Source organism: Anguilla anguilla, chromosome 7, assembly GCF_013347855.1.
Source record: "Anguilla anguilla isolate fAngAng1 chromosome 7, fAngAng1.pri, whole genome shotgun sequence".
Taxonomy (NCBI): Eukaryota; Metazoa; Chordata; class Actinopteri; order Anguilliformes; family Anguillidae; genus Anguilla; species Anguilla anguilla.
In genome coordinates, this window is record NC_049207.1 from 9,026,960 (window position 1) to 9,049,003 (window position 22,044).

The window sequence follows — 22,044 nt, forward strand, 5'->3', positions numbered from 1 at the left end:
GGTCTGACAGAGGCAGCTGCACCAGAAGCATCAGAAGCAGCAGAAGACATGTCTCTGCTACGCCACTTTATTCATCCCGAACAGGGCCTGATCTCTGGCCTACCTGCTGCAGATAATCGAACAAAATGGCCATTCCATCAGAGATCAACTTGTAAATTGCATACAAGTCAATACAAATGCAAGGTAGATTCCTGGTAATTCAGAATGTCAAGCTTGGCAAGACTGCTGAAATCCTGTAGGGTACATAATCTTTATGGCTTTGAAAATGTAAATTACAGTACTTGCTGTATTGTCCCACTGAAAGATGGACCACATTGATTTCCTAAATTCAGCAGTCATGTAATTGCATCATGGTTATTTTAATGTATGAATGTTCGCCGATGACTTTGCACATTGACATGAAAGTGGGCTGTGTGCTTCAGTTTATTTGCAATACATTCTCTTTTATTGGTGTCTGCAGACTGGGGCTATCCGGATCTGCACATTTTTTACAGTTTACTGAAATTATATTGAAATGCAGTATCAATGGATCGCAAGGCTACGTAACATACCATAATGATTTGAATGGTGCATCCTAGACATTGTAACACAGAATAGACAACTGTACGATTGGAGTGACTGTGCTACTGAAAGCTTTGTATAAAGAGAATATTGTAGCACAGATGCATTGTTTCGGCTGTCTACCCAAAGCATTTACTCATCCTCTGTCACAATGCTCTCCGCTTAGATTCGGAAGGAGCTTGTCACGATATGAAGGCGGAGCCGGTCACAACACTGAGATGCTTTCAATTTTGAAAGAGCTGACAGTTAATCATCTCCCTCACACCTGACTGATGTCACATCAGCCCACTCTAACACCCTGTCTCCGATAACTACCCCTACCCCTACCCCTCTCCCTAATGTAAGGATTTGGAAATTTGTCACAGGGAGGAAGACAAGTGTATCTGACTCAAAGCCTGTGACCTGAATGTTTTTGTGTGAATATACATTCACATGTATGCGCATTGACTAGGGTGTGCTGATGTGAAATAATGAGTGGCAAGTCCCTGGACATCAGAGAGAGTGACTGTCCAATGTCCTGGCGGCCGCACTGATTGTTCTCCAAGCTATGCTTTAGGGTCTCTTTAGGGTTTTTTTGGAGCTTCACCAGTGTTAAAAAATGGCACCTCAGACACATAACCAGTACTGTATGTGTCTGAGGTGCCATGAGTCTGTACTTCTCATCCTAACAACCATACATAAGATTTATTATTCCTCCTCCTCCTGTGTCTAAAATGGCAATCCTCCTTAACACCTATATCTGACATTTCTTATCTCCCTAATAGTTTGAATCTGAGAAAAGCAACAGAACACCCGAATGCAGTCTTACAGTAACAACAGTTCTGTTTTCATGGGGCAAGGAACTAATGACTCTGTCACTCAGAATGAAAAGAACAGACTTGCGAGAGCAAGACAGTGAACAGGGATTTCATTGATTTTCATTATGGCTCAAACACATTATACCTTGCAGTTGTGCTGAACACACAGTATAGGTATACAGTATACCATTTCTGACGTTTACAGGGTCCCAGAGATGCTCATTCAAATATGCACAGAACCTATTACCGTGTCATGAAACAGAACATTTATTCCTTAAAAATCTTTTTAAAATTTTTTTATCTGTCTATTCAGGTCAGAGTGACCTTCCTCCCTAGATATCCTTTTTTATTTTTATTTTTATCTAAAATAATTCCCACCCCATGCCTGCCATTCCTGAGACAGGTTGTCTGGAGTCTCAGGTCTTTTTTGGACTGACGTCCAGAGAAGCAGGGCCCAGCCGACAGCGTCTCCGAGACAGAGGAGAAGCCAGCGGGGTGACCCAATTAGAGAGGGGGGTGGGGGGGGGAGGGTGGGGGGGACGTGGACAGGCCAGGGCAACCGACCCGCCAAGGCAGAACGACCCACCTGGGCCGCTCTAATATCTAATACTAAAATCCAGAGCAGATCCCTGAAGCGTCGCCTGCTTTTTTCCCCACGTCGAAAACACGGTTTGAACAGGCAAACGGCCACAAAAAAAAGTAGCGGGTTTAGCCGGGTTTTTTCCGCTCCAAACGACCTTGGAAGAGGACAGCCCGCTGCGACGGACGCGGAGGCGGTGGGGAGAAGCTCCGCTCGGGCGCAGCCGAGAGGAAACAGCCGTGAGAAACAGGGTCTGACAGCGACACCGGCCACTATACCCTACTCACCGAAAAAACGTGACTTAGACCTCCCGAAAAAGTAGCCCGTGAAGGATGAATAAAAGACACAGGGAAACGCGGTAATTTTGCGCTGCTGAGGTTCAACGATGCAGATCAAGCTTGATAAACCGTTCATACTGCAACACGACATCCAACACTTAAATGGCTTCAGAAATAAACATACTGTATATTTCAAACGTGAGTCACCTCAGTACGCAAACTGCAAGACGGCACTCGGTAGAGAGCGTACCTCATGCAAAACACCGTGCAGCTGTCAAGATATGTCAGTGCTCCATGTTGGATATTCCTCCAAAAATGAATAATTTCTCCTGTTCCCTTCACATATGGAGGTGCACACATTTATTCCTGGCTGTATCTCAAATCAGGCATGAGATATGCCGGTTTTAATTACAGCCACGCTTAAGCATTTTAGTCTGTCGTCGCAACACGACGTGGCCAATCAGCATTGTATTTGTTCAGTGACTGGAAATGAGTTCTGTACCACCCTTTCCAATAATAGGCACACACAGAGTTTCATGGTGTTATGTGAATCTGTTCTAAAGTTAAATTCCTATTGAGAGGAGCCACGCCCACTGCCATATGCCCCCACCCCCCCTCCCCTTGGGCAACTGGCGCGAAAAGTTAATCAGTTCTTCCGTGCCCCCCGATGAACCTTTCTACAGTTTCATGCAAATCTACTCTAACTTTTGGAGACGTTCTGCTGAAAGACAGAAAAACAGACGGACAGATGGAATGGGGCAAAAGCACAATGCCTGTCAACATCACAGCGTGCGAACGCACGGCTGCAGGGTGAATTATGATGTGTAAAGAAACACCTGCTCAGATCCACTCAAAATGACTCAAATCTCATTGGATGCCGCTTCACCTTGCAGGAGGACAATGGCCCCACACGCACTGCTGAAGCAACTAAAGAGTTTTTCAGGACTGAAGGCAAACTTTCCCCGAAAAAACAAAAGCTGGAGCACAGGCCTGGCAGAGCATCACCAGGGAAAGATACCAAGCACCGCAAACATCAGGCAGTCGTCAGTAGTAAATGTGACGATGTTATGTAACATTCTGTTAATTTGTCCAATAACTTTTGGTCCCCTACAGTGGAGGATTATAAATAAAGGGCTGCATCATATGGGAATCCCACATTTTCATATGTGAAAACAAAACGTGACTTTGAAATAAAATAGATTACCAATATACTCTCATATATATATATATATATATATACTTGTAAAAAAATGGAGATCAGTGTCATTTGATGAGCCATATACAGTATAACTGAGCATCTTGTGTCTATACACTACCACTCAGAAAGAAACTGAAAAGATTTGGAATTTTTGTCTATTTATATTTAAATAGACAAACTTTCCATACAGATATAATTTTGCTTCTTTCAGAAAGGAATAAAGGAATCAAGTAATATAGGAATCAAAAAGGTGTATGTCTTCACAAAATGCAATATGGTTAGGAATGGGCACTTACATTTTACTAAATTTACTACATTTCTTTGAGTTGAGTGTTAAATTAATTCTGTGGTTTATCATGAGAAAACAGAAGTCGTATGGTAGCTGATTCTGTGTTAAAATTATTGAATTTTTGTTTAAGAAAATTATTGAATAAGAAAATCAATTGCAAATGTTAACACATTCAACTGATTTGAATATGCTACTGAGCAACCAATTAAAAAGTGAAATGAGGGGTAAAGATATGCTGGCGCCTCTCTCTCTCTCAGTGGGTTTGTGTGTGTGTGTGTGTGTGTGTGTGTGTGTGTGTGTATGTGAGTCTGCCTATTTATTAAAGCAGGACAGCTTCAGGGAGATGCCTTCTGTTTGAAGAAGATATGGAGGAATGTGTGTTTTCTATTCTCATAAAATATATCTGGATGTTATACAATTCTGTGAGACACACGCCAGGTAGATAGACAGTTGGCTGGTAATGAGGTAGAGATCCATCAGCGGGATACTCCAGGGGTAATTACAGAAGTGGCTTGGGGTAACTCATGTGCAAAGGGTAATTACAGGTTGTTCAATGCTTTTTATGGCTCAAGGGTAGTTACAGGTCATTTACTGTCTTGAGTAGACACTACTGACCGAGTTGAAATATATGTTTGGGACGTCAGAGGTGTGGTTCGAGTCCCTGAATCTCTAATTCACCATAGGTGACTGCAGTTAGTTTAGAACAAGATGTGGCTTGGATTTCCATGGTATTCCAGAGATAGCTCCCGATATGGTTTTGGGCCTCTGACAATGCAGGGGCGGGTACCTGTTGTGTGTAGTCTGATGGCAGGTGGGCCATCTGTCAAGTTTCACATGTCTGGAAATCGGATCGACTCTTAGACACAGGAACTTTTATCTACCCACGGCAGAGGATGAAATTAACCCGCCAGCTTTGTGGTAGCCTACCGCCAGAGATGGTCTCCGCTAAAATAAAGTAGTCATGTCATGTGTGAACATACTCGACAGAGAAATTTTCCCCAATAGGAGACCCACAGTATGTGTGAACAGGGAAACTCACTACCTAACCCAGATAATCCCAGCAATACTGTTCCATGTGTGAAACGGGGCTTAACTTGCATATCCTGCAGAGAAGTAAATGAGTTTTTAAGACAACGTTTTCCTTTATTTGTAAGACCAAATCAACGTACAACATTTTAGGAGACTCAGTAAATCAAAGTCAATATTCCTCACATGGTGCTCTTGGACCAATGCAGTGCCAATTTGCAAAACTCCAGGATACTGGCAGCTCAATAGGTACTTGCTTGCTGGTTAAAGAAACAAACTTCTATCCCAGCAGACCTTGGGTGTGAAAGGCAGGAATACACCCTGCAACTCTTCAATTAACCTACCCTGCATGTCTTTGGATGCAGACTCGACACAGAATGGCCCTCGGCCAGGATCTGAACTCTGTACCTTCTTACTGCACACTGCACCACTGTGCCGCTGCCCAGAATAATCAAACAACCCAAGTAAAAAAAAAAAAAAAAATTTTTAAAAACCTTTCAAAAAGATTTCAGTGTTCCATTTTGGGCAGCCTCAGTCCTGAGTGCCTGTTCTTTGTTCTTCGTCCCAGAGAGAGAGAACAGTGCTTCCATTTGTTCCGACAGAGACAGAGAGACGCACTCTTGTAACATCCACCACGTTTCGCTCTCTCTGTTGATCTGTGCCACTGCGCGACGGAGGAGAAAACTCGATTCGGGAGCCCGAGGACATTCGTTTGCAAACAGAATCCGCGGCTGCCGTTATCGACACGAAGCCTCGCCGCGGTCATCCGCGCGGCGCGGCGCTACGCAGACCTTTCACCCACGTCACGGACGCGCGTGGCGGAAGTCCTCCATCCGCGCCACTCGGACGGAGCGTCGGCGTGCCGGGGGGGAAAAAAACCAAAGGCGGCGGCCATTTCATCCCTAATCAGAGGAGGATAAGTGACCTGTCTGTCTCCCTGCCTCCAGTGCCCGCAGAGCAGAAGAGGCTGGAGTGAGAACAGGACACCATGGAGTCAATGGCACGTGACGGATGTGCTGAGACACAGAGCCGTCCTTTTCACCACAGAGAGAGGACATGAAACCCAGAAGCAACACCGTTATTATTATACTCCCAAGGAAAAAATAAGGTTAAAAAAAATGTAATTGTTTACCACTTAAAATACAGAAGATCCTCTGGGATACACAATTAGCGAGTGGGGGGGGGCAGGTCATTTGGAATTTGGAAATGCTTATATATTTTTTTCCATTAATCTTCGTCCAAGTGAAATATTTCTATTAAAAAAAAACTTTCTGTCGTACTTTGACCAGATCTGACTGGCAGGGAGCTCAATTGCAGTGCCAGCCAATAACATGCTAGCCTTGGGTCAGCCCCCGCCCACCCCGGCTAGAGTCCAAGTCCAGTGAGCAGTGCGCTCTGGGGCTTTTGGGGTACGCAGCCGAACATGCAGTAAGCAGGACCTCATTACAGCTTTCACCTCATCATTACTTCTGGTTCATCACCAACGGAAAGTGCAACTCTTTTAATCAATTTTCAATTTATACTGGGTTTCTACTCTGTCCGGTTGATGGTCAGTACATAACGGTCTGTAGGTTCATATCATAGGGGTTTTATTGCAGTTTATTTTCACACGCTAAAGTGCTTCAATCCATGCGAGATTATTATCACAACAACAAAAACAATATCCACGAACAAGTATTTATATAATATTGTCTATATTATATTTTAGAATAAACTAAAATACATGTTTTTTTATTTGGGTCTTGACATTACATTGCCCAAAGAGCCAAAGAATTAGCATGGGGCTACAGTCGATCCCCTGGAGCATTTTCCAAAAAGGGTAAAGCCTTTCATCTGATGGAACTCTATAATGTAGGGCCTGAGGGTATTCTACAGTCACTGCTCCCTGATTTAAAGCTCAAAAATCAAGAGGAAAAAATAAATAAAACATTCAAATCAAATGTTCTGGCAGGCAGGAAGGAGTATATGTCAAACAAAGTGAACACAAAGACAGAATAGTATGGTGCTATGCTGTAGCTTATGTTTCATTTCATTTCTCAAAATGTAACCCAATATCTCACCTTTTCACAAATGGTGGTACATTGGAAAAATGTAACTAAAATACACTTGCATCTCCAGGCATATATTGCTCTTATGTTCAGTACACTTATTTTTCCATTTGCATATATGGAAAATCAGAACCATTAGCAACTTGCGAAATTTCCTAAATGCTGTTCAGCTGGCCACTGATTTATTCCTGTGGCAAATCTGACTCATTAGGAAACAGTATTAGTTTAAATAAAGGTCTGGTTGGAATAAAAAAGGAAAACTAAGCATACGGTAAGCGTGTTACTTCACTGTGACGCAAGGAACTGATTCCAGGCTGAGCCCGTCGTTTTCCGCGCAGAACAGCGTTCGTCGGGGGGGTCAGGGGGGGTCAGGGGGGTGGTCAGGACCGCAGCAGAGAGACGAAGGAGGAAATGAAAGCGCCGGAGCGAGGGCAGCAAGAGACACCGCGGTATTAAAACGGCACGACTAACTTTGAGGCCGTTTTTTTGGAACGAACTGCCAGTTCCTTAGAAATCACGGCGAGTTCCGTTCTGTCAGTCGGTATGTGATGGTGTGGTTCTGCGCCTCCTGTGCGTCACTGTACCCCGTCAGCGCATTACATTCTGTCCGTTGTTCATTCAGCGCAGTGCTCGAGTGTGCACACAGCACACAGTGCGTCCTGTAAGTCATTGCGTCTCTTCAGAATTCACAGAATATCCTGTGGGTCATTGTGTATTTACGCGACAAAAGCTTCCTGCTCGCCATTGTGTGTGTGTGTGTGTGTGTGTGTACCCCAGACGCTGGGACATTCAACCACACTACGCGCCTGACTGCTCGGGCTAGTTTAATAGCGGGCTAAGTGCAGTTCTGCAATTTAAAAATATACTTGTGTAATTCTTTATATATCCACTTCAGAGGCGCATTGTGCATTTCCAAATGAAGTATGTTAGATGCAGACGGGTTGGACACTGTACAGATTGTTCTGCACAACTCATCCCACCTAGCTGTGTACAGCCCAAGTACCTAATATTCTGAATACCTGCAGGTTATCCTGCAGGTGCAGCAGTGTTACAGAGGACTGGGAAAACAATTGACCTTCAGTGCCCTGACAGGGAGTGCGTCAAACATATACTGGTGCACTGACATTCCTTATACAGCCCCCCTCCCTCCCTCCCTCCCTCCCTCCCTGCCACGTCGCTTTAATACCAGCAGATCTGGTAACCCTACCCTGGAAGTCGCCCTCCTCCTGCAGTCTACTCGCACTAAATGTCATCCGTGAGGCCTTCGACAATGCAGGGGGACTTAGCGGCTCGCAAACTTAGTACTGATTCATTCGGGGGTTCCTGCTCTCTCAACAAGTTGGGGGGGGGGGGGATTCCAATACACCCCCACCCCCGTTTTCGGCTAAAAATATTCTCCGACGACAGCCTCAAAAGTCCCCCTTGCCTTTGTAAGTGCTGGAGGTTAAAATGCTCTGCCGACTTGGAGATCTCCCATTGGCTAAACGGAAAAAGCGTTCAGGTGATGGGGAAGATGCCGATTGGTCAGCATATCAAAATATCAAAAGATGCTTTGCAGGCAGCTGATTAGTGGGGAGTATTAAATATCTAGCTGGCCTGACGGCTGTTGACTGACCCCATGTTTAAAACCACCGGCTGACTTGGAAGTTTCTGATTGGCTGAGTTCAAAACCATGCTGGTGATTGGGAAACTCTCTGCTGGATCAGCAAAGCCACTGTGCAACTTGTTTTCCATTCATGATGAAACTTTTATTATAGAGGCATCAACAACCACCTCAGATAAGAAGTCTTCATCAATGTTAGATTTCGAAAAACAAAATGGCAGATTCCCCAGGTTATTTAGACCCTAATTCTGTTTCCTCCTCTGTAACTGAAACAAATGATTGCTCGAGCCTCCACCTTATCTCCAGCAATTTATTTAAATTTTTTTTTTGTTTTAAATCAGGATTAATGTCTTGTTTGTACATAACTGGCTGCATAATTTAGTCACTGTGATGCTATCATGTTGTCTCGGTGATGAGCCTGTTCTTAACAGCGAGTGGAGGGAAATGAGCTTGACCCGTTTCCGCCCTTCTCCATCAACCGACTTCTCCTCCATCGATCAAGGAAAATAGGTTTAGAAGACACTAGACACTAAAGAGAGAGAGGAGGGGAGCGGGTAGACGGATGAGCCTGAGACCGTTCAGATGAGTGTCAGGAGAGACTTGATTGAGGTGGACTTCAGAATAGTTCATGTTAACTGAAATGGTCGCAGCAATGCAAAGTGCTTCAAGGGGTTTAAGTATCTGCTCACTTGGTGTTATTAATACAGCTGCAGTATGGTGTGGTGTGGTGTTTGGAATACCAAACATCTTACTGAGGAGGCAAAGAGCAACCTTTTCTATGTCTTTGGGGGTTTGTGGTCCAGACAAGGCAATTGTAGCAATGCCATCTTTTCTATTTGTCTGTAACAAATATTGTTTGTGCAGTATTTGCATTATTTATAATAACACTTGTGAATATGTACAGTATGTGTGTGTAGTTAGATGCCAATGAATGCCTCTCTCTCTCGCACACACACACATGCAGACCACACACACACACACACGCAAACATACAAACATACAAATGACCAAGCTACCAAGCAGCTGCGATACGCCGCACACTGGGTGACTGCCACTGGCATTCCAACCATCAACCACCTCAACCCCTTTAACCTTTAGCTACAGCATCATCCTGGAGACCAGCGCGACTGCACCAGTGATTTCATTCCACATCAAGTCGATTAACGGGGGGGATTTTCTTTTCCAATTATAGAATGATAGCATTACATTACATTACATTACAGGCATTTGGCAGACGCTCTTATCCAGAGCGACGTACAACAAAGTGTATAACCATAACCAGGAACAAGTATGACGAAACCCCTAGAGAGAAGTACCGGTCCAAGTACAGGGAACAACCGCATAGTTCAACCTGGACCCTGGTGGTTAAACTGATTAACACTAACAACGAGAACGGCAACAACGCAATCTATGGAAAAATAAAATAAATAAAAATACAAGTAGTCGTTAAGACTGGCGCATCAACTAAGTCACCTATTAAACAGCTGCCTAGTTACAACCCTAAGTTTAGTCATTTACAGGGGGGGGAGGGATGGGGAGAGGTGCAGCCTGAAGAGGTGGGTCTTCAGTCGTCGTTTGAAATGGGTCACAGTCTCAGCTGTTCTGACCTCCACAGGGAGGTCATTCCACCATCGTGGGGCCAGAACAGAGAGGAGACGTGTTCTGGAAGTGCAGGTGCGAAGAGGGGGAGGTGCTAGGCGTCCTGAGGTAGCAGAACGGAGGGATCTGGCTGGCATGTAGGGTTTGATTTGCACCGCAATTCAAACTGATAACAGTATAAGTTTACAGCAGCAGAAGCTGTTATCAATATGTGCCAATCGCAGTGAGCCTTGAGAGGTTATTGCAGGTTATTACCATCTTGCCTCCACAGATATGCATTTTCATTTTGAACAAAGCAGTGCGCACAATTAACACTATCAAGGAATAATAACCATCTTATAACATTAACCCAGTCCCAAAAGCAACAAGGAAATGACGTTTGTACAAGTATCAACACTGGCCTGTCGAGGGCCCACTACATTCCTCCAATGGCAACTGTCAAGCGCCCCGCTTCAGCTTCGAGAGTGGCCTGAGAGGCCAGACAGGCTAAAAATACTTGTGTTTGTGCGCTACAGGAAGCAGGGATGCCTGTGGAAATGGAGAAGGCTTCCACTGTCCACTGCCAGGCTCTGAGTGCCCCCCACACACCGCTGACACCGCCACCTTCGGCCCTATTACAACACCTCTGATACTGAGCCTCACGTTCAGGCCAACCGGATCAGAACTCGAATGCGTTTGAAAAGTCTGATCAATGACACCAAACTGCTCTTTTCACATATCTGGTAACACACTTGCATGGCCCTTACATTGCTTTGGTTCAGGTGATTCTCTTCCCCCCCCCCCCCCCCGTGGAAAATCGTGGAAAATCCATATAATTCTCTCTAGGAAGCTCTGTGTTTAAAGGCCGTGGCCAATGTTTTCCACCAGTAACTCGGGCTCAAGAGAATGATGACGATAATGAGAACAACCATATCTCTTAGGGCTCAATGTTTGTGACAGAAATACTGAGCTCTTTTTTTTTTTTTTATATACAGTGGCACGACAGGAAACTGGACCGAATGGACTAGAACAAAGACCTGACAAGATCAGCTCGAGCCTAGTGCTGAACCAGCCAATGCAGCTCAACGCTTTCTCATAAAATATTAACAAAGACTGAGGCTCAGAAATTATATCATTCTAGGCAGATGGTGTGGTATTCAGACGGAACAACTGAGAGGTCTATCAATAGAGAGAGAGAAAGAGAGCGAGAGAGAGGGAGAGAGAGAGACATTATTACAGACCGATGGTTTGGTGTTGTTGGGTATCAGGTGCCAGAGACAACTACCACTGAATGAGGTTGGCTGAGAGCGCCATCTTGTGTGTGTGTACGTGTGCAAGTGCAGGTGTGTGTGCATGTGTACGAGTGTGCACCTGTGTACATACCCAGCTGAACAGGACATAAAATGAATCCACATTAAATATACTGCCCCAAATGACATATATTCTAAACATACATAAATATTTAATACTTTTCAATATGTGTTTACTAATAGTTTCATACATAATATTTATGAAATACTCTAAAGGTTTCCGCATGAGTACTTCAATGGCCATCAAAACCATGCCCTTGGATACCGAGAAAGGCTAACATCCTTTCAAAAATGTCCTCTGGCTTGATTTCAGAGAGCCAGCAATCTAGTGTTGTAAAGGATTACTATCCGATTACTTCCAAGTCTTACCTCTTTACCCAACAAAATGACCACATAAAAAAAGGTACAGTTTTGTCTCAGAATTCGGTTTACCTCTTCTTTACGTTTCATTCGATCGGCTGATTTATGTTCGCGGCCGCGGAACGTTCCGAGGACGTTCAATCACAGTGAGCGCGAGGCTCTCATTTCTCTCCCTCCCCATTTTTCACAGTCCGGTTAAGAGCCCCCAGGGGCAGAGACGATCATCGATTTTAAGTCTTCGCCTCAAAACGCATTTTCACCGCCGAGTAAATATAAAGCACTCACTGGCGACATGCCGGTACGCAGGGCAGACCCAACCTGCCCAGCTCAATGGATTATCCAGCCCAGGCTGACATCACCATCAGCCCAGACCGACTCCCTCATCGTGCCTCTCCCTCCATTCGCCTGCCCTCATTGATTAGCGTGTATGCTAAAGAAGCGTTGGGCTATAGCACCGACGCTTCTCGTTGAATTAAGTGAATTATGGCATAGATGAACGACGGCAGTGCGAGTATGCGTGCTAGCAGCCCCCCTTGTCCCCAACCGTTATAACCCGCAGCATCCCCCCCCCCCACACACGGACGTCAGCCAATTGCACGTCATGGACGTGATGACGAGGTCCTATTGACCTGAGGTAAACTGTCCAAGAGATCACTGCATTTCTGTCTGCATACTACTGTCAGAGAGGGGGAAGGGGGGGGGGGGGGGGGGGGGGACCTAGCTACAGTACATATGAACAGGATGAACCTGACGGGTCCGAACTGGATTGACCCAGCCTTCACTGACAGATTACGTCACCCTGGAATAGGACCCAATGTTCTCTGTCTCGGCGTCAGTCCAAAAATCCCACTTTTGATATGAAGCGCGCCGTTCCATAATCCACCGAGCCTGCACTGAGGCACACTGCAGTGGTTAGAGAGCCCATGAGCACACCGAATATAAATACATTAAAAGGAAAGTGGTCAAATAAATGACATTTTAATACATCAAGTACTTAATGCCAAACTACGGCCTCTAATGCTTAGCATCCTCTTCCTCCTGGCAGTGGAACAATCATAAACCTCTCTTACAACCAGCAGATTAGAGAAAAATACTTAATTCAGGCAAAACATTTAATTTGACTTCAAAATAAAATGCGATAATCATAGTTGAACCCTGTGCGAATGGTGAAATTCTCTTTGGTTACTCTTTGAGCGAGTCCTCGTCCAGAAAAATGATACATTAGCATCATCTTTGGTTGTGTTTTTAATTAAACAGTGAAATGCTCACCATGCCAAACCCTAACATTTATCCTATATTTAATTGTTGAGGGAAACCCACAATGCATTTCTCCATTCCCTCTAATGGAAAGCTTCATCTGATAATAATGCTCAAGTCACTGACTAGAGTAGGCAGGTTGGCTTCTGGCTTCGCACACGGCAACATTCGCAGTTATAAAATCAGTTCTGAAATGATATGTTTTACACTGACAGAGTATCTTTTTTCCCCAGTGTGGACTCCAGTAGAAACCATATTCCTGTAGTGTGGCATCCTCATATGCACATGTAATTACTTCATAGATACCATAATGAAATCACAACTGACCAGATTTCGCTTTCATTGGTGATACTACTAGTGCTACCAGTTCAGCATACTCAAATCAGACTGTTTCATAAGAGATATTGCACCACTCCCATTTCGTATGTGTCATTATAACAGAGTGCATCTCACTCCTGCTGGCTGACATGCTAATTTGGGGGTATCCTTGCAATATCCTTGTCTACAGTATGCTAATTGCTTAATCAGTTGCTGACTGCTAATGACCCCCTTTGCAAAAATCTGTGATGACATAATAAAACAGAAGTGCCTTGGGACGTGAGTGTTGAACAGATGTGAGAGTCTTAATTCTTAAGTTGGTACTTTTAAACATTGTCCTATTATAAAGAGCGGTTATTTCAGTCCACGTTTTGGACTAATTACGAAAACCTCTCGCGGGATATGCTCATCTGATGTAATTATGGATTCGGTAGTCCTAGGAAACTCTCATTAGAACATGCATTGGTGTTCCAGGGACGACGGGTACAGGTACAAGGATGCGTCACTCCTTTCGTCATATCTGTGCCTTTGAGTCCTTGTCGTCAGTGTGTATTCACAAACTCCGTGCTATTGTGATGCTCATCTTGGCCTTGGGCACGAAACGTATGGGGCATATTCTGCAGCTACAAGAGCATATAGCACGTAGCAACATGTGGATGTTTGTGTAGTGTCAAGGCACTAGTGCAGAACAGGCCGAGGAAGTCCGTCAAGGACGGTGGTTAAGTGCGAGAGTTGTCATGATTATGTGCGACTTAGATTAATGTCTGAGAACACCAAGTGCATGTTCAGGGATGTACAATGAACATGGTTCCAGCAGTAAGCACTGTGATACTGCCCACTTCTGTCAAGAGGAAAGGAGACTTCAACCCAAACAATACTAATATTACATTTCTGTGGATTCACACAGCAAAAATAAAATACAGATCAAAACTTCAATGCCAAGTAATACTTGGATGATCAAAGTAGAATTTTTAAACAACTATATTTTCATTGACAAGTTATGAACAGTTATTATTATATGAGTCATATAGTAAGTAATCTTTTTTTTTACGTTATTTTTATTTCAACTGTGTATGCCAGCCATTAAAATGATGAGAATGCCACAACTATAATGAAATACTCTTTCAGACATAAACCAGTTTCAAAATACAGAATGAATGAATAGATGCAAAAAAAAAAGAGAAACAGTAAGAGAGGGAACAAGAGAGTGAAAGGACGAGATGCAGCCCAAGCCAGGCAATTTGTGTTCTTTTATGTGTGGCTGTTGTTGTGTTATACAGGCTGTCTATTCCTCACAAAGAGAGACGTGCCAGGGGCGCAGCATGACTCAGCCCTTCCCTCAAACCTCTCTCATCTTGGCACACCTCAGGACATGGACTGGGGGTGAGGGTGGGGGTGGTGCAAGGGGGGCTCAACCATTTCTCTGAGCTGAAGAAATAGAGCCTCTCGTTGTGGGGGGGGATCCACTCCAGGAGTGCCGAATATTTCTGGGGTCATGCCCTGCCCTCCTCATCAGCCAGGCGGAGACGCCTCCCCCACAATTCCACCCTAATCACCCCGTCAAACAACAAGTGCCATTCAACCCAGTGCCTTTGTTGTAACTTCAGCCTGTTGTTAGACGGCAAATTGAACTTGAACTGCACGAGCTTTTAGAGGGAAAACAAAAAAAATCTAAAAGCGAGTCGCCAGAGAATGATGTCAATTATAAGCCGTAAGGGGGGAAAAAAAAAAAGCGCCTTAACTCGTTCCTTCCCAAAAACGAGAGGAATCCAGCTCACATCTGCACTCAGGCTACCAAAGATTCAGCCGAATGCTGCACACTGCTAGAAGCCCCAAACGGCAGATACACCAGAGGCGTGCGTTCATTTACAAAGACTCCAGATTCACTTACAAAACAATTTTAAAAAGGGTCCTATATGAAAATCGGGGGTGTTAAAATGCCTGAGACCTGACTGGGATTTTACAGCGTGTTGCACAGAGAAGACAGAGGTATGACGGCAGAAGGCAGAGATTCTGCGTCAGAAGGGAAATGTTTACTCACCGGTACAAATCTACGCTATTGTCCTTTGGGATTTCACACAATAAGAGAGAATAAACATGATACATTTCTATGATATAAAAATAACTTTCCCAGCATCCTTCTCCTAAGATAGTATTTCTCTGTTCTTAGATGTATTGAATTTAGCAGTTCCATAGCAACAGTATGAACTTCACGGATATCGCCATCCCCCATCTTATCCTGAAATACTGGATGCCGTACAGCAGGGAATCAGAGACCGTCATCTTTTAATCAGATACTGTGTCACTTTTGAGACAAAAGAAATGCAATGAAACCGCATATTTCCCCTCTTAATCACAATTGTTTCAAGAATAAGACTTATCCAAGTAGGTTCTTAGTTCGAATCGGTATTATAATGGTGTTTCAGTCAATAGGCAGTGTCTTTGCGCTATACGAACATTTCCAATCCCATCAAAACAAGGTAAATATCTAGTTTTTTAATGCTGGATTTTCCACACCAGATAATGTCTCTTACAGATACCACCTTGTAGTGGCTACATTCAAAACAAAAGACCAGTAATTTTTGCAGTTTAATTTATGAGGAAATAATCAATTCTGTACATATATGATGCAAAGGCATACAAGTGTTAAATTAAAAAAATCCAAGTTATCCTGAAAACTAGCTCCTGATCACATACAGCAGGATAGCATTCCCTACATATCCTCTTAGGTCTTCACACCCACACTATATGTAACCCATGTTAAGTTCTAGTTTGGTGGACCACAGTCTACTGTGCAGTTCTGTCCATTTGGGAAGACGTTATTAGGGTATTTCTGGTTCACATCTCAACTAGTTAATATTTTGGACGTCTCTACAGGAATGATCACAGAACAGTAACCTCTAATCGTTACAGATCAGTGACATTTGAGCACCCACCTTACTAAAGGTGCCCTGACAAAACTGATTACTTACTGTCTTTGTATAACAGCGAACTGGCTCGCCTTGTAGGATGCAATGTTCTTGCCTGGTCCCTCTGCTGGATTCCTGTAGCATAGAGACAGCAATTCAAGATGGCTTTTTGCAACAATCGACCACAAAGAACTGTCTGTAAGGGTTCTGAAATTAGAATGTAGAGCACTTAGTTTTTCACCTTCACTGTGGGAGTTCAAAGAAAGCATATTTTCCTATTGGAGGGGAGGATTAAACATGGAGGGATTTCATAGGATGCTGAGCAATGAGTGGAACACAAGACCAAGGCTGTACCGCACAAAACTGTGCATTGGGAGCAGTGCATTGTGCGATAGCATTCGTGGAACGCTTGTCAAAAGTCTACAGGTCACATTCCATTAACAAATCCAGCCCACTGAAAACATGTCTCATTACTCTCTTCAACAGCCTTTTCCTTGTAAAAAAAAAAAAAAAAAAAAACAACATATTATTCACAAGTACACACACGCAATCGTCTATTTAAAGTTGCCTTTGTCAGGCCTGACCTTGAGAATATTGAGATGAGTCATGAAATTAAATTAAACTGGCGCCTCGGTTTCCAGCAGCAATTACCAGACTCTGAATGTGAAAGAGAGGAGCCGGTATAAAGTATTTGCGAAAATCTGATCCACAAAAAAAAATTCATTATTTGTTTGTCAGTGGCTGCAGAATCGTTGCATAAATCCCATTTCTATTATAATACACAGTGGAGAGGGTTATCAGTGTGACTGTATAGGCATTGAGACTCCATCTCCACATTATAATGTGTCCAAGCAGCACTGTCAGTCCAGAGCAATTTATACCACTTAGTCTTCCATTTATGCTGCATTTTACTGTATGAATGGTTTCAGTGGTTCACATTGACATTATTCCTAAAATGGAAGGTACTGTCAGTCTAACCTTTCTGAGGAAGCATTAGAGAATATTTTTATCGAGCATCTACTGTGAACTGTAATGCTCACTTCTCTCATCCTGCCAATGCATAATGCTCCACAACCGCTCTCTAACACTGTGAGAACATCGGAAAACTGCTGTGGTTGCAGTTAGCAAGTGGAAGATGGAGTACAAAGGTCTGAACACCACAGAGCAAGAACGCCTCATATTTTATTCAAATTTCTGCTTGCACTTGCGGACAGGCAGCTTAATTATGCAAATGAAGCCTGCTTCTGTGGACAACTTGTGAAACTACCTTTGCTTTATAATATATATCCCGTTACAGTCTTGAATTCGGCTGAAACAAGAAAAACGACTCGGGGAAACACTTCACTGGAAGGCCCTCCTGTAGCACTAGCTGACCGTCCCTCGTTGGTATGACATAATCATATAATCGGTCAAGTAAAGGTCAAATTGTTCAGACAGAGAGCAGAGCAACAGACCCACAGAATAAGTATAAAGCAAAGCTTTATTGCGTTTCCCCAGGACCTCAACAAGCCAAGACAGTTTTTCTCTTCCTTACCAGCAGTTTTTTAAAATTGTATTCTTATTTTTACTCCATTCAGGTAAGGATTCTTTGTTACTCATTGGCTTCATTAACTGCAAATCTTCCAAGTCAACAAAGAGAACCTAATCCAAAGTAATTACACCCAGGAACTAACCAAGGTCATGGCCTTTGTGTCCTTAGGGGTAACCACGCTCAGTATTTGGTGAGCAATTTGCCACCCACAGTTCTCATGCTGTATATTTTGAAATGGCAGCAGCAAAGTGTCACAATTTCTTTTCCCATGATGAAGCTAAGGAAGCACGCAATCAGAATACTTCACTCTACATTTGCAGTGAAATTAAAGCTTTGCCGAGTAGTTTTGTTTTGATCTTGCATGGCAACTGGGGAAGAGAGGGAGGGGGGGAGAGGGAGAGTGTGAGGGAGAGACAGAGATGGAAAATAATGATAGTTATCTACATCTTTCAGCTGTCAGTAAAAGAGAGGAAAAAATGACATGTTTTGCTATATCCCCACCCCACATAGGCTTTAAAATTTTTTTTTAAAAATCATAATTTTTGTCACACTTTTTATGTAAAACCGTTTTCAGCCGTTACTTTCTCTCAGAACAAGGGGATGATTTATCTGGTCGATCTAATTAATCAACCAATTAAAATCCGACACCTAGGAAACAAACCAATGGGAGTGACTGACGTCTGGCCATGACAGACACAGAACTGAACACAAAGACAGGGAAAAGAAAAAAAACACGAACAAAAAAAACACCCCAGGGGGGCTGCAGCAATCGGGGGGAAAACAGTATTCTTCGCTACAGCATGTCAAGTAATGACGTAAAAAGATCAAGAGCAAAGCAATCTGAAGTGCATTTGGAGTCTAAATTTAGCATTTATTTGACACGCGGGTTCAGAAGTCCTCAGACGGCAGGGGAGGGCGGCGGTAATATTTTGCCCGATACTGACGTCTCATTTTCACACGTCTCCTGCGTTTTCGGAGCACGGGGGGGGCGGGGAAGAAAAGACTCCAGGTTCTCGCCCCTTGCAGACGCTTCCCAGTGAACATTATTGTGGTAAAAAGTCAGTGAAATGGCATTCAGGTGAAAACCCGACTCCATTTTGTTGAAAAGTGAAAGTTGTCTAGCCGACTAGGACGTAGGCTATACAGCAGACAAAACCTGAGCTATATTCGGGTTAACCTAGTCCGTTTATGTCAAAACATCACTCAACCTAGATCTCCAGCCCAGTGCGTCTCTAGTGTCCGAGCTCTGGCACAGACTGGGGCAGTAGAGGCAGGTCAGAACAAAATCATTTTTACTCTAAATGCAAAATAACAGAACTGCTGTCCCCTAGTCTAGATCAGTTACCTGTGAAACGAGAAAAAGCAGATCTTCAAAATGTCATTACTTCACCACATCGTATTTCTGTTTCTTCGCTCGACATTTTTTTTTCAACAGCATGTATGAATCAGATGTTGAATAAAACTTTCTGAAGGTTAAATAAGGGAAAAGTTGCTGCTTAGATAATGCTTCAGTGAGCCAATTATGACTGTCCAGATTCTATTCAAAGGAATCCGAGACCCTTCTGTGGCTTCTAAATAAACAAAGTGTTAATAATGCCACCTTATAATTCTGAGATATACAATCCTAGCAGTGAAGTCATTACAGTTAATGAATATTATGAATATTTTCGCCAGTGTGTAGGTAAGGAACGGGTTCATTTAACATATTAAAAATGAGCTCCTGAATTAAATGTCACATCAATGCTAATATAAAATGATTAATACAAAACAGAAAAATTGCCATTGAGTGCCTGAGTTCTCACAAATTACATTTGCACATGTTGAATAATAATATTGGAATAGAGCAGAATCACGTTAAAATATGAATAAAACATACAACCTGAACTTAAATTAATTGATTTGCTCAATTAACACGTGCGCAATTTAAACACGTATAACCCATTAGCAAGGTTCCTTTTCATTCAGTTGCATCTAATGTGGTACAAAGGCCCTGCCATTTGTGCTCTACACTTGAAATGAGGATTACAATGGATAATGAATATTACAATCTTGAAAGTCAAGATACTATCTCTAACCTCTCTGTCACAGTCAAAACGAATCTATGTGGAAGTGTGCCAGTGTAGTACTACCACATTAGACAATTAGCTCAGTAAAAAAAAAAGACAAAAAGCAGAATCAGGCACTCATCAGTCAGGCTCACTGAAACAGAAGCCTGTTCTTACTATTGAAAGTTATCTGCCTACCCTGACAATGGCTCACCAATGACATCTGCGCAATTTGATTTCCACCCCCAAGGCTAAATCTTTTTTTTTTTTTTTTTTTGGCTTGGATCCATGGCAAATGACTTTGGAGAGCCTTCTTTACCCATGAAGCCTTGGCACCTCGATATAAAAGAGAGGCTAACACTCGGCTAGCGCGGCGGTGCGGCTAACAGATGTTGGGACGGGTGCGGCTCGTCCCGTGAACAGCGGTGTGAAATCAGTCGGCGACGGGTGCCAAGGCTGACACAGACATCCCGAAACGGGGAGGGCACAGATGGTCTGTGGTAAGGGCGCAGGCCCGTACCATGTGACCTCAACTTTCTAAAAGCGGCTCAGCGTTGATGTGGCCACAGATGGTCCAGGGGATTTTTGTTTCAGAAGCCCGCAACAACATTTCCGCTGGAACCATTAAAATAAATCTGGAATATTTGGGCAGTTAGAGGAAAAACATGATCGTACAAATTCATCCCCCCCCCAAAAAAAAATGTAGAAATGTGCTTTAATTTTGGGAAGGCAAAATCTAACTTTCATTAATAAAGATGTTTTTAATTTTACATTGCATGTTAAGATTTCGGGTCTATACCTTGTTTTTAGTCATCTTTTCACATTTTAGCCAAAAAAAGCAATAATGTTTCGTACTTTATGGATATAAAAAGTGAAAAAGTGGAATAGGCCAATTAAGCAATACTACTGCAGGTAAAACTTTAACAGGAAACCCAGCATTTATAGAACGCACAATATTTGACTTCTTCCACTTTTCTCAGCTATAAAAAGAAATTGATCCATTGCACAGACTCCTCTGGGTTCCCTGTGTCAAATTGCACAGTTCATAAATGACATACAATGAGAAAAAAATCTATGACCACAGGGGGTTCACTTCCTCTACCACAGCAAAGGAGGGTGGTGTGACTGTCCTTGGAAGTCATTGATTGCTTTCTGTCTTATTTATCCTATTTCTTTTGCTAATCTCACAGGCCGGCATGGACTCAGCCCAGTGATACACAATTCCAAAAACATCAAGCAAAACAGCCCAAATGAGACATCTGTACAATTTGTGCTGGGCTGATTACTCAGCTAACCAACAGTACTGATTGGCTGATTGATTGCTTGTTTGAGTGACTGGTAAATTGTTCGCTAACTTCGTCTTAAACTTCAACTTCATGTTATGTCTGCATGGCTCCTGTTAGTCACTTAAATGGATAGTTCCCTTTCAGGGGATTTTTAGAGAGCATATCATTTCAGAGGTCTAGTGACCATGCCCCCCCCCCCCCCGCCCACAATTGTGTAATGCTAAAGGGCAATTCTGACCCTGCACCCCACCGACTGTTTCCTTACTTACAGCTGTCCCATCCAGTAAACAACAACATTGATGCCATCTCCCATTGCCCTGCAATGCTGCTTCTGTCCACCGGGTTCATCCCAATGACACCCGCAAATCAGCAGACTGTAGCTCAGCAGACGTTGCGACTCTCTGTACACCGAGTGGGACAAAGGTCAGCTGGTCTAATCCCTATACGACCTGCACGAGAACCTGCCCTGAGGCGCGGGACAGCGAGTCCAATGGGCCAGTCTAATATTACCCTCAGCTCAACTTCCTGTGCTGTTGTAGTCACATGTCCGGTACAGTACATTAAACTTTCTCCTTCTGATATAAGCTCCCATCCAGCCCTCAGCCAAAAGAGCACATATACTTCACGTTTTAAACATTTTCATTTCGAACGGCTGAATGTTTGCTGGTGCAGTTAAAGTTGAGTACCCAAGTCAATGATAGACCAGCAACATATAAGCCCCAGTTCAAACCCACAAGCCTTCTTGCTGTATGTCAAGTCCTATTATCCTTGCCGAAGTGCAATGCAGAGAGAAAGGGGGAAATTAGGCAATGACTCCTGAAAGCATAATCACCACCAGCAGACGGTATTACATAACCCACGTCGCCAGCTCATCTAGCTAGTGCAGCGGCATTATGCAGGTCGTCTGAAAGCCCTGCTAAGCACGCAGCCTCTGCTCATTCTTATAGGCTGCGTCCTTGGCCCATCTCCCTTGTTTCATCGTCATGGAAACAGCTCCCAGGGCTCTGGGATGTCACAAGATGGAAACAAGCGTCACTTAAAGAAAAACCATATGCGCACACACACACACA

General features: G+C 43.5%; 1 long non-coding RNA gene across 1 annotated transcript in view; it reads right to left on the reverse strand.

Moving 5' to 3' along the window:
• The window catches only part of LOC118231151, a 52,253-nt gene that overhangs the window by 20,000 nt on the left and 10,209 nt on the right, over positions 1-22,044 (reverse strand). The window contains exon 2 of the long non-coding RNA XR_004766013.1: positions 16,176-16,247. This is a non-coding gene — a long non-coding RNA (uncharacterized LOC118231151). The remainder of the gene's footprint in view (positions 1-16,175; positions 16,248-22,044) is intronic.